Source organism: Rattus norvegicus, chromosome 15 (genome assembly GCF_021556685.1).
Source record: "Rattus norvegicus strain SHRSP/BbbUtx chromosome 15, alternate assembly SHRSP_T2T, whole genome shotgun sequence".
In the NCBI taxonomy this organism is placed as follows: Eukaryota; Metazoa; Chordata; class Mammalia; order Rodentia; family Muridae; genus Rattus; species Rattus norvegicus.
Window position 1 is genome coordinate 4,319,235 of NC_141548.1, and position 14,080 is coordinate 4,333,314.

General features: G+C 46.7%; 1 protein-coding gene across 5 annotated transcripts in view; it reads left to right on the forward strand.

The window, feature by feature from the left end:
- The first annotated feature begins 4,407 nt into the window (after positions 1–4,407).
- Positions 4,408–14,080, forward strand: part of Gng2 (G protein subunit gamma 2) — a 100,828-nt gene continuing 91,155 nt past the window's right edge. For 2 of the 5 annotated variants that reach the window (XM_087586637.1, XM_087586639.1), the window contains exons 1-2: positions 4,408–4,456; positions 4,624–4,663. The gene's annotated coding sequence lies outside the window, so the exon portion shown is untranslated. Of the gene's footprint in view, positions 4,457–4,564; positions 4,664–4,957; positions 5,040–14,080 lie in introns of those variants that run through there. The other 3 variants (XM_087586638.1, NM_031754.1, NM_001257349.1) reach the window with 3 other exon arrangements.

The following is a 14,080-nucleotide window of genomic DNA, read 5'->3' on the forward strand; positions in this document are numbered from 1 at the left end:
TGTGGCGCCGCTGGTGGTGGTGGTGATGGTGGTGGTGGTGGTGGTGGTGGTGGTGGTGGTGGTGGTGGTGGTGGTGGGTGGAGGTTTCGGTGGTGATGGTGGTGTGGTTGTGTGGTGGTGGAGGTAATGGCGTGGAGGAAATGAAGCGTGATAACGAGATTAGGCATATGAAAGGCGTAGGGACAGCTTCAAGGCTGTAAAGCCTTTGGGCTGTGCAGAAGATGTAAGGAGTGTTCCTGGCTGTACTCTGGCCTCTTGTAAGGCTCCTCCAGAGAGTCAAGCACAGAACGGCTTTCCTTCCTCTTCTCCATCTCGTTTTAATTCTTTAAATTAGTTTTTGTGGCCAGACTATGCTTCTTTATAAACATGTCGGTGCCAAAATGGAAGAAGGCATTGCCCCCAGACTTCTTTATGGTTGCCTACATAACAAATATTCAGAATTTGGTTACATATAGCATGGCTTCCTGCAGTTTGTAGAAGGGAGAGAGGGAGAGGGGAGGGTGGAATTCTTTACAGTCTGGCTAAGTTCTCATCTCAGACACTCGCGCACACACACACACACACACACACACACACACACACACCCTGCTTCCGAAGTATCCGAAGAAATACAGAGGCTTGAGAATTTTGCCCCCGTTGTTGCCTTTCAGTAAGCAAACTTCTATGAATAAACTAAGCTGCTACATTAGTGAGGAAAACACAAAGCGGCCTGAACAGAGCGGGAGTCAGACATACAGTGGGTCGACATTAAAACAACTGTGTTGAAGTGGAGTGGGGGCAAGGCAGAATGAACCTGCAGAAGAGAGACCCTGCTCTGTCTGCCTACACGGCCAGGGGAGATTTTGGGCTTTTGCCTTTTCTCATGCTGGGACAAAAACCCCTTAAAAAAGCCACTTAAGAAAGGAAGGCATCAGAGGGCATCATCGATAGTGGTTAGCAGAGGAAGTAGGCAGCCAGCTTTCCTCCTCTTCCCTGTTCACTCAGCCTGGGCTTTCATTCCATGGAATGATGACCACCCCCCACCCCCAACCCCATTTAAGCACCTCTGGAAACATCTTCACAGACATGTCCAGCGATACGTCCTTTTCATTTCAAGTTGACAACAAAGGTCAACCACCGTAGAAGACAGACCGTGTTGAGCGATGCACAGGGGGCTTTCCAGAACATATCCTAGAGAGGAGCATGAGGGTGTGGCTAGAGGTAGGAAAATACATTGGTACAGAGGTGGGGGCTGCACGGTGGGCTCCACCCACTGGTAGACATGAGACTGACGGAGGCAATACGGCTGGAGTGGGAGAGGATGATGTCACACAGAGTGCTGTGCAATGAGTTTAGGCCTGCTTATCATAAGCCGCGGGGAGTGAAGGAAGGTAGGAATGAAAGCAGGGCAGTGACGTGGTCAGCTCTTCATTTTGGAACTGAGATTCTGGTGAGGATGACTTAGAGGAATGGCCGGAGGTAGAAGCCCACAGTAGGGAGCCTTGCAGTCACACAGGAAAACCCAAAGCAGTGGGGACAGAAGGTGGTGGCAGGGGAGGAGAGAGAGACATCTTGGGTAAAGAGGTAATTTGGAGGTAGCAATCAAAGACTGATTGACTTTGGAATAGCCAAGAAAAGGGGGTCTGCAGCTCTCCTAATAACTGTGTGTCCAGTTGGTCAATGTGCCTCCTTAAAGAAAATGGAGACTACAGAGAGAGGAGTAGGCTTCAGATGAAAGTAATATTTAGAACGCCTATGAGCTGCTAGCCAGAATGCTCAAAAATACAGGGAGGACATCTGGCTAAAATGATGCCCTTTGAGTCCCCCATGGGCCCCCACTATGAAACAAATGTAAGGAATACAACAGGGCATTAATTTCTGCAGACAAGAGCAGTAGTGAGTGTTTCCGATTTCTATCTCACCAATCACGTGTATGTGAAATAGCTCGCATCTGACAGTTGAATGCACAAGCATTTCTTCCCATAAGTAAATGCTCATTTTTTTTTCTTCTATGAAATGGCAACGTCGTGGACCCGCTGTGAGGGCTTCCTAGGTTTGTGTTCCAGCTCAAGCTGGATTAATCTCTTCCCCTGGTGGAACCAAACGCTCACACTTGACTCCTTCCTCCCAAAAGAAGAAGTTGCTGGAACGGAAATCAATGAGGTCAATAACAGGAAGTGGACATCTTAAAATCTGCTTCTTTAGCTTGAGGAGTTTGGTTGCTCTCTCCTGGGGTTGGGCAAAGGAACCTCCAGGGAGGTTTATGACCAGAGCTGACAGGGTAGATTAGGAGGCGGGGACAAACTCCTAGTGATTTGTTTAAAAGGGATTTTCTTATAAAAACTTAAATAGAAGTACCAACCTTTTTCTCATGGAGAAGTTGGAGGAGGGAGGGAGGGACAGAGAGAAGGAAGGAGGGGCTAAAAGAAAAGAGCTATTTGAATCTACTGCTAATGCTAGATTCAGCTGGTTTTAAAATGACCAAAGCCTTGTTTTTATAATTTTCCCAAACTTTAGAGACCTCCCCGCCCCCGCCCCGACTTAGGCTTAGCATCACACACACACACACACACACACACACACACACACACACACACACACACACGGGAGCACACACACACACACACACGGGAGCACACGCACACATACACTCTATAATATCGTATCACACACACACGCGCACACACACAATAATATTATCTATATGTATGCATATCACTTACATTGGATGTTTCTGATGTTGGCAGGGTTCAGGCTAGCGTCAGAGTCCCTTACAATAAAAAGGCTTCCGAGAAACTTCATGGAACTTGAAATCAAAATAAAAGGGATCTTGGGGTTGTCTCGGAACATTTCGCCGAGATTAAATTCTGTGCCTGCCAGGGTATGTGAGGAAGGCATGTGAGATTTTCCTATCAGATTCCCTCCTGGTGAATAGAGGTAAGACAGGGCCTTTTTCTTTAAAATATATTTTTATTTATTTATTTTATATGAGTACACTGTCACTATCTTCAGGCACACCAGGAGAAGGCATCAGATCCCATTACAGATGGTTGTGAGCCACCATGTGGTTGCTGGGAATTGAACTCAGGACCTCTGGAAGAGCAGCCGGTGCTCTTAACCACTGAGCCATCTCTCCAGTCCAGGACAGGGCCTTAAAATACAGTTGCAGATTATTTCTAACACTTGAGAAGTTTAGCTTTCTAGGCCTGGCTTCTGAGGGAGGATGAATTTATTTATTATTTACATTTGGATAGCCCAGGGGAGCCTTGAGCACGAAGTGATTCTGCTGTCTCAGGCTACCACACATCACCTCTCTTCAGGAACAAGGGCTCCCACCTCACCTCCCTGCTGGTGTTTAAACTGTACCTTCCTCCAAAGTGCTTCCTTAATCCAGAGAAAGAACAACTCAAGCCTGGGGTAAACTGTTACCACAGCATCGGGGCTCAGCTGTGAACATAACTGTGGAGGCAGGCAGGGGAACAAACACTGGCCTCCCACTGGCTATTGACTGCCCAAGCCACTTGAGTTTCAATCTCTTGTAAACACTATATGCTAGCCGTAACTGAGGATTTTCTCTGCTCCCGGAACTGCTTGAAGTGCCGAGTGTCTATCTGGTCTTACTCAGTTCTCTGATTTTTCGCTTTAACATATGGTATGCTTTTTGCAAGTACGGAAACTGAGGCACGTAGAAATTTAAGTCATTTGTCTAAGTTCACAGGCAGGAATGACAGCTCAGAGGAGGGAGTCTGTGTCTGGGCTGGGAATTCGGACCATTCCAACCCACTTCATTCACACTCTTCTCAGCCTGTTCTCACTGCTATGTCTTCTACCTCAGCATTGCAGGACTTGGCCTAGCTCCCATGTCCCAGAAGAAGTCCCGTGGGGCCATTATTTTCTAAGCATATGGGTTAAATAAAATCTCAGTGGTAGGGAGACCTTGGGGGAATGAAGCTTCGGGAACGTTGGCCACAAAGGAAAAACTCAGCATCGAGAAGCTGCCAGCTGCCTGGGAATGCAGATAGGCGATAAATCAGGAGCTGCTGGCTGGCCAGCCGGCTCAATAAAAACAGCAGCTCCAGTTCAGAATGAGGAAGCAGTTTAGGTGTCCAGGAGACCCACTGAGGCACTGTGTGGACACTGTTGGGAGATGAGAAAGGCTTGGAGGAGACAATGCAGTAGGGAGCTGGGGATGGAGGGGCACTGGAACAAAGGGGTCGAGGGGATTAGAGCCAAATTACCACCAGCAGCAGCAGCAGCAGCAGGAGCAGCAGCAGCAGCAGCAGACAAAGCCACTTAGAGGAAGCCTTGAAGTGGCGGGAGAAGCAAACAAGAAAGCTGGTTTGCTACCCGACACTAAGAGAGGAGGAAGTGGGAGATGCGCCGCTTCCTGTAGAAATGATGATTGAAGACAAAGCTGGGTGGGGACTTAGCTTGGGCTTCAGGGGCTGCTATTCAGACAGACACTCCACGACTCCTGGTGGGCAACTCCTACTAAGGCTGGGCTGGGGTGGGCTGGGCTGAGCTGCGCTAGGCTGGGCTGGGCTGCGCAGGCTGAGCTGGGCTGGGCTGGGCTGGGCTGGGCTGGGTTGGGCTGGGCTGGGCTAGGCTGGGCGGGCCGAGCTCACCACCCATCTGCTCCACCAGGGGAAGCTGCTCTCTAACCAAGCCTCCGGAGCCAAGCAAGGTAAAGGACACGTTTTCCATGTAGCTCCTTTTGAATTGAAATGAAATGACCATGCCTGTGGGTTTTAGGGTGGGATTTCTTAGGGAAGCGAGGGATAGTGCTTCAGGCTTGGGGGAAATGATTAATGGCGGGATTTAATTTTCTTTTCCTCCCAGAATGATGGTCAGATTTGTGACACATTTTGTTCGGGGTGTGGGGAACCACCCTCAGTGGTAGGAAAACAAGCTGAATGTAAGAAGTGGTTTGCTTCGCCAGCTCCGCAGTCCGGCAGGGCTGAGTTGCAGTCAGCTGGGCTGTGAAGCTGCAGTCTGGGCACCCGAGCGTGGCAGATCCTTGTTTTGGGTTGTAAGAAGTGAAAGATGTTAAGCCCATTCATGTACGTATATATTTCGGTGGGCCGTCTCTTTGCAATATTATGGCTGTGGTTTGGCTGTGAGGAGGTTGGGATCTTTTGTAAGTAGATTTTTTTTTTTAACCAACAAAGGCTCGCATTTCGCGAACGAGGGACAGTACTATACGGTTCCTCTAAGGAACCCTTGTCTTCCTCTCTTTGCTGCTACGGTTCCTCTAAGGAACCCTTGTCTTCCTCTCTTTGCTGCTACCGTTTCTTAGAAGGTCTTACCCTAAAGTTGCATCCTTATTTAAAGGACCATGGCCTGCCCGTAACTTGCTGAAAATCGGATACCCGTGTGTGAATGGATTTAATGCCTGTATGGACTTTACCCGTCTCTAGATCAAAGCGATTGTTAATTCCAGACAGAGATAATATCAAAGTGAGCCGGTTTGTTTCCTTCTATGTGTATGCTGTACACTGAAGGAATACAATCAGAACGCAGTTCTTATTCTGTAAATTTTCTTAAGCACTGGATGCTGATGAGTGTGAGACGGTGACTGGTTCGCGTTTATGAATGGCATATGTAAAAGTGCAGTAAAGGGGTCTGACGGGCTTGAGCTGAGATCATGGGCTTTCTTTGGTAGGATGAATAGTTTAATAAACAGTGGCATGATTTTTAAAAAATCTTCAACAGAAGTGTGGTTATGCATAAGAGAGCATTGACTAAAATGATTTTACATATATATATACATATGCATATATATGCTAGAAGGAGATAATTTTTCAAAGCAAAGAAAGAACCTCATGTGGTAGAATGAAAACAATAAAATGCCATGTTTGAATGCTCATGAATTATTTAAAATACAAGTTTTCTTAAACAACCAGATATACCAATAGAGAAAGTACGCACTTTTGTGACAAAATTATTGTCAGTTGGAGACGCCACACAATTGAGATTCTGTTTTGTTTCGTCACCTTTATGAGATCAGCTTAGCTTCTCAGAATTTGAGTAGCGGTTTCTTTTCTGAGGCAGGGCGCTTTTACGGGCAGGGAAGAAATAAATCTTTATTTTCCGGAGCATGTGTAGGAGTTGCTGAAAAGCATTGGGCTCTTGGGAAGGGGTTCTTGGATTTAATCAAAGCAAGTCGTTTCAGGATTCCAATGTCCCCATCGCATCCTAGAGTGAAACACCTAGCACCATTCTTTTAGCTGGAGACTAGATTCAGAGTCTGGTGATTGAGCTGTGTGTCCCTAAACGAAATAGGAAGCTGGGCCTCTGGACTACACGGAGGGAGGGCAGGACTTTCCTTTCATACTCATCTGTCTACAGCCTGTTCCGCAGATGATGCCGCCGACACCCTGCTTTGTTTGGGGACGTCTAGAAAATGTGTGCTACCCCTCCCATGTGCCTCATGGGAGAGTGAGGAGATGAAGCCTTGGCCAGCAGGCATAGTAGAGTCAAGGGAGCCCCTGCTATCTGTCTGGAGGCAGCCAAGTGGTGCCTGCTTTGTGCACGGCAGGAAAACACTTCCTTAATTGTTAAATTTCCAGCTCGAGCGAGCGAGCAGCGGCAGATCTTCGAGGATGAGGGCAGAGTTCTTTCTTAAGCAAGAAACAGATGGGTGGGTGTGCTTGCTTCTACAGTGCAGAAGGAGGCTATTCCCACCGCTCTGGCCATACAGAACACTAACAGGCATTCTTTTGCTCAGGGTATTTGATGGCTGGAGAGGGTGTCAACACACACTGAAATTTTAATGGTGTGTGCGTGTGTGTGTGTGTGTGTGTGTGTGTGTGTGTGTGTGCGTGCGCGCGCGTGTGTGTTTTCCTGACATATGGTCAATGACTGAATGGAAACATGACTCTTATTATTTTATGGCCAGCCCTGGGCCTCATGTGATGGGTGTGTAGTGATACCTTTAGCTGAGTAACTTTTTAAGTCCGATTCTCCAACTCTTAAGTCTGAAAGCAGAAAACCTATTCACAAAAGATCAGTGTGGGGAAAAGAAAGGAAGGAGGAAGAGGGCCAAAGGCACACTTTGGAAGCAAAACGCCCTGCCTTTGGATCCCACCCCACCCACTGCCGCTTCTTACTATGTGACTCAGGGCATGAGCGTGTGCACCTTCGTTTCTCCCTCGTGAAGAAAGCACAACAGCACACAGTCAGGGTTTTATGTGACCCGCCCGGCCTTTGCTCATGCGTGTGGTGGGTAAGTGAGTGCTGGGTATAGAAAGGGGCTGACGCTCACTTTGTCCCTCTGTAGTGACATCAGGAAAAGTTAGCTTAGTCTTGGTCTCTGCCACTGCCGCTCAGAATGGAGACTTCTTTATTGTAAAAGAATGTCCATATAAAAATGCGCCACTTGGGTAACTTTTAAGCAGGTAGTTCCCTAGCATTAAGCATAATTACATTAATGTTCCCTAGTATTCCGTTTAGTCAATTAATGTGCTATTTTTCCATTGTTCACCCCCCTGAATTCTTTCTCATCTTATAAAAGAGAAGGCTGATAAATATTAAACGATAACTCCCCTTTTCTCTGTAGCTCATTCTCTATCAAGAACCATCACGCTTTGCCCTAAATCTTATGAGTTTGACTAAGAACCTGATGGCGACGGAATCACACAATGTTTCACGATGAGCTTAGTCCATCTTCTAGATTGTCTCCAAGGTTCACCTGTGTTGTAACACGTTTGAGAATTCCTTACCTTTTTAGATTGAATAACATTCCACAACATAAATCTACCACATGTTGTTTGTCCATTCATCCTTTGATGAATACTTGGAACAGTTTTTGGCGATTACAAACAATGCTGCTATCCATATAGGTGTAGAGAGTCCCTGGCCTCTGTGTTCAGTGTTTGAGGAGCCACCATATTGTTTCCTATAGCAGCTACACAGCCTGACCTTCCACCAGTCCAGCACAATAGTTCTTTCTAGTTTACCTGCCTCTTCCCCGGTGCCTGTGGTTGATCCTTTTTGTTTATTTGTTTTGATGATTGCCACCCTAAGGTGGGGTGGAATTTCTCTGTGACTGGATTTGTGGTTTCCTGGCTGTGGTCACTGAGTCTCATAACACTTCCTACCCCATCTTGCAAGAGCAGACCTTATGTGATTGACGTTTTCCCAATGATTCCCGACTTTCATTTGCTTTTGGCCACTGGTGCATCTTCGTTGAAGAAATGGCCATTCAAACGCTTTCCGACTTTTAAAATTATGTGTGTGTGAATGTGAGTACAGGCAAAGGTATCAGATCTTCAGGAACTGGAGTTACTGGAAATTGTGAGATGCTTGACATGGGTGTGGAAAGACTATCTTGAAAGGTGGTTCCTGAGGAACAACCCTGAGACCACATTGTGGCACAGAAACACACACACACACACGCACACACACACACACACACAGACACAGACACACATATACAGACACACACGTACAGACACACACAGAGAGACGCACAGACACACACAGAGACACATAGACACACACACAGAGACACACAGACTCACACACAGAGACACACACACAGAGACACATAGACACACATACACAGACACAAACACACAGACACACACAGACACATAGACACACATAAACAGACACAAACACACAGACACACACAGAGAGACACATAGACACACACAGAAACACACAGACACACACAGACAAACACAGAGAGACACACAGACACATACAGAGAGACACACAGACATACACACAGAGACACACAGACATACACACAGAGAGACACACAGATACACACACACAGAGACACACAGACACACACAGACACACACACATACACACACACATGCACACACACACTGTCCTATACAAACACTCACACACTCATGCACAAGCAGCACAATCAACAGCAGAGGGTGCTCAGTTATCTTTGAGTGATTGCCTGTTTCTTTCAAGTAGTTTGACTGCAGAGGCTTGAAAAGGCAGGCGGAGCCTTTTAGCTTGCAGTACTTGCAGTAGGACTTGTGCTTGCTTAGTGGGAAGACGGAAAGACCAGTCGGTGTCTTAACTGCACCATTGGCCTAGTTGCGTTCTCCTGATCCTCTCTCATGTGCCTAGTCTCTGAGGCAGGAGAGAGCATGGAAATTAGGTTGCTGGCTTCTCCTTGGGATTTACCACCCTGTCAGCAGGTGGTTGTTTCTTGAAAGCTCTCCTCCCCCATCCCCATCTTTCTCTTTTCTTCTTCTTCTCTTTCTCCTCCTTCTCTTTGGCCTCCTCCTCCTCCTCTTCCTCTTCATTCACTTTCACTCTCCCATGCACTCACAACAAAGTCTGCACAGCCTCAACCCCTCCTCGCTTTGTTCCTTGCAGTTGGGCCACGCCTCTCTGTTTCTAACGTGTTACAGGACTCGAGAGTTCTTATTACTTCAGGTTTTCTGTTTGTCTTCATGGGTCTTAGGTCACACAGATCACTATTAAATTGAGGCCGTTTAGAAGCAACAGAAATTAATTTCTCCCAGTTTTTGAGCCTGAAGATGGGAGACCATGGCGCCAGCAGATTATAGGTGTTTGGTGCTGCCCTCTTCTACAAGGATATCTGTCCCAGGCAAAGACCCCTCCTCTCTAACCCACTGCAACCACACGAGGGGTTAGGTTCCTACATATGAATGGGGGAAAGGCACAAGCACCAACCAGAGCCACGTTCAGTCTGTGTTTGCCCTTCCTTTGCCTTTCCTTCGAAGCGAGGGTAAACCCTCCACCCAGACTTTATTCCGTTCTCTCTTATTTAAGCGATGACAATGATTTTCCTTCCTGCGTAATGGGTTTCTTCACTTTTAACGGCTGTTTTTTACTGTGTGTATTTATGTGTGTGCACAAATGCCACAGTGTACATGAAGTCTGAGGGCCATTTGTGGGAGTCAGTTCTCTTCCTATCATGTGTATCCTAAGGACTGAATTCAGGGTGTCAGGCGTGGTGGCAAACACCTCATCAGCCCAGGGTTTCATTCCTTACTTTACCTTATTTATTTATTTTTACCTTACTTTACCTTGCCTATTTACTACCTTGTTTTTGTTTTTCCTCACACGCATAACTTAAACAGAATCTACTGCCGACAAAGCTTACCTTGACTTTGTTTCTTTCTTTGTTTGAAATAGGCTCTCACAGTGTGGCCTCGGCTAGCCTTGAACTCGGGCCTCAGTGTCCCAAGTACTGGGAATAGGGGTGCATGCCACCATGCCCGGCTCCACTTGACTTTTGTAACCTCTACTGGCTCCCTGGTTTTCTCCATGCCTGTTGATGGTGCCCAGCTCCACTAACTCCGATGTGGAATGTCAGGTTCTTCTGCCCCTTCTCTTTCCCTCTTCCCAACTCAACACTCTTCCCTTTGGTTTGAATCACTGTTGTGTGTGGGGGTCAGTTCTCATATCTGATCTCTTCCTGCTTTCTAAGCAGAGCAAACACAGGAGAGCACCTAACCTCTCAGGTGCCAACTGCATTTTCACACCTCGAATCCACCCCTACGATGCCATGGCTACTAACGATTGGCGCTCTCCTTTCATTGTTTCCTTACTAAGCAACCCGAGTGGCAGTAAAGCTGAATAGCTATTGCGTTAGGGATTGGAAGTAACCCCCATACTGTCTACTGGTTTCTATGGTGATAACAGTCTCTTGGTCAGGGCCTCTTGGTCTCTAGCTCGCCTGGTTTGTCCTTCCCCTAGATTAATGCCCTTACTTCCCCTTCTGCATTTCTCTTCACAGCCCAGCATTTGTAAAGAGCTAGATCCTGTTTGTTCCATAAAGCTCAGATCAGGGGTTAACATCCTTCTGCTACTTCCCCAATAAGCAACGGTATCTTTAATTCCCTGATTATCCATTCCTACATCATAGCACTGGCCTCATTCTGGCTTACCTGTTAACTTTGTACATGCATTCTCCTTCGAACAATGCAGCAGCAAGCACCTTGAGGAGAGCGACTACGTTGGGTTTTTGTCTGTCTCCATCAGAGCACACACTGATTTGCTTACCATCAGGATGTCCAATGAACTTGCTCGAGCGACCCCATATTTTTGACGCAGAGTGAGCCAGACATAAAACTTGTTCTCTGGGCAGTCGCTGACCACTGTGACAACTAGAGAGATACAGAAAAAGAAATTACAATTCAGTTAGCCAGTCTGGCCACAAGTCTGGAATGACTGTCTGTCCCCTGCCACCTGCCCTTTGAGATGCCACGGAACAAAACAGGCCAGTTCTTTCTTTTCTTGGAACTTAAATTCTAGTTTTGAGAGAGACCCAGCAAACATGTAAACCGGAGGCTTGTGGATCTGGCTGCTCATTAGAAGCTGCAAGGGGTACTTTGAAGGAAAGTAAAAGCTCGGTGCCAGCTTTTTTTCCCCATTAAAGCCACTCAGGACTGGAAACCACAGGCAAAGACAAATCATAATACAAGAACATATCAGCCGCCACTGTGTGTTGCCTTAGATAAAAGGGGTGGTGGTTGTATCTGTTGCATAGGTGATGGTGGAGACGATGAGGATCTAGTGTTTCCACACAGAAAGTAGAAGTACCTTTCTGAAGTAAGGCTGGGGTGAAACCCCAGAGGCACTGTGCCCTTCCTCCCACACAGGCAGGATGGCTTACAGACTCTCTTCTACTGGAAGCAGGCTTTCGGTCAACCCAGACAGGCTCCAAGGCAGAATGCTTGGCTACTCCACTGAGTATTTGGCCTGGGTTAGATTTTATTTAGATCAAATTGATTTGCACAGTCAGGAAGACTTCTCCATTTAATTATAGATTTTTTTTCCTACACTGCAATCAACTCAACAGGGCTTGTTGTCTGAAGTAAACACTGTCTTTATTGTTTAAAGTAACCTTAGACACACGATATTCACCTCTTAGATGAGTAAAGAGCAGAAAGCGATGATTTCTGGCCTTAATTATTTTTGGGGGGGAAGAAGCAAAAACCGCTTACAGAAGAGTCATTCCGCCAGAGTAAAAGCACTTCCTCCTGTGAGGAGGGATGAACAGCCCCACCTTCAACAAGCCAGCTGAGAACCAGCGTTTGCAAGCATTTGGTGTGTGCCCTAAACTTTCTATGTTACAGTTTCCGACTCGTCTTTAAATTAGCCACATGAAATGAACTTTTTTTTTCCTGTCAGAATATTTTGAGCTGCTGGTGAGGGGGAAAAAAAAGCCATTGCCTAAACAGAAACAATAGAGGTTTCTCTCAAGATCCAAGTCTGTTACTGAGCAGCTGGGCAGCGCCTTAAGGGGCTGAACTCTTAGACTTTCCACTCTGACACCCTCAGCTGATTTGCTCTTGGGCTAGCTCCCGTCAGTATGCGGTGCTGCTAAAGTCCACACAGGGGGTAGCTCAGTGTCCACGGGCACAGCTGAGGGCCTGAGTTCTTCTCATGAAGTTCGTTTGCTTATTCGTGACAGTGTCTCACTCAGCATACTAGAGCTCATCGAGTAGCCCAGACCGGCCACAACCTCATAACCCTCTTGCCCCAGGCTACTAACCACAGGGATTACAGGTACAAGCCAAGACACCCGTCACTCAGGTATCCCTTTCAGAAGCTGAAAAAGCAGCCTGTGCACTGGGTAGGAATGGGCAGGAACTTCTCAAGTACAAGGTAGCCTGGGCTCCACAGGGCAGTCCAGTGCATAGACGTTACATGGACAGACAGCTCCTGTCTTAAGAAATAAAGGCTAGAGATGTGTCTCAACCACAGAACAGTGGCCTGTATGCACAAGACCTCAGATGTGCTCCACAGCACTGTGAAAGAACGGAGAGAGAAAGAAGGAAAGAAAAAGAGGCCTCTCTAGCTGACTTCCCCCTCCTGACTCACACGAGCCGAAGGAGCCACTGTGATTGGCTAATTCCGGAGTTTCCTTCTAGAGGCCTTGGAGCAGCCCAACCTCTATGAAAAATACGATCAATAGAACCCCAGAGAAAAGTCCACTACTGTTAACAAAAAACAAAGAGTTAGTGGCCCCAGGACAGCTGTCAGTATATTCTGCTATTGTTAGTTCCATTTTGCAAGTGAGGGTACCAGGACTCAGGAGGATTAAATAGCTTCCCCAAATCACATAGCTTGATCTTTGTGGTTTCCCTGAAGCAATGAGAGTTTCCCCGTCTCTGAGAGCAACATGCATTCACTCGCACACATATCTACACACACAGACACACAGACACACAGAGACACACACACACACACACAGAGACACACACAGACACACAAACACAGACACATACACACACAGACGCACACACACACAAATTGGTCCTCTGTGACTGGTCATGCAAATCGATTTGATCTAAATAAATCCAGCCTGGCCTGAGTATTGAGCTCAAAGGCCAAGGACTCCGTGACTAGTGTTTGTCTAACTTAAATGAGAAGCCTGTTTTCTCCTGAAGCATGTATTTTGTTGATTACTGTGCCTGTAAGTGAGGCTTGAATGGTCTCTGGCATTTCTGATTACAAGTTCCTTAGACAACAGGCTTCCACTCTTCCCCTCTGGAGGGAAGTGTGTGCTGGGCTTCATGGTGGGCATGGTAGCCTGTTCTCCTCCGCCTGCCTTCCCCTCAGGTGGTGTATTTCCGGGCAATGCAGGCCTGCAGCAGTAGGGAAGAGGTGAGATTTCAGTGTTGTGACACGTTTCTGTGTGTTCTCATCGTAACAGACAGGCGATGGTGGGAGTATGCTTTCTCTGCAGTCGATGATGGAGTGCCTGCCTCCTACTCTTACATTTACATTCTCAAACAGGAAAGTAAAGTTAATTTCTAGGCTTTGCCAACAGAGCCCTGTTTAAGAAGGGTGTTCATCTGATCTGTGTCGAACCATATTTAAAAAATTAGGAACAGAAACCTTCACTGCCATTTTTTTCTTTATTAGATATATTTATATATTTCTTTACTTACATTTCAAATGTTATTCCCTTTCCTGGTTTCCTGTCCGTAAGCCCCTATTCCCTCCCCTCCCCCATACGGGTATTCACTGCCATTTTTAAGGGTTTCCCTGGAGTGAACTGATTGATCTCTTGCCTTCCCCTCCCCTTTTTAAAAGACTTTATGAATGTATTTAGTGTAGGAAAATAAAGAGGGTGAATAGGAATTGAGTG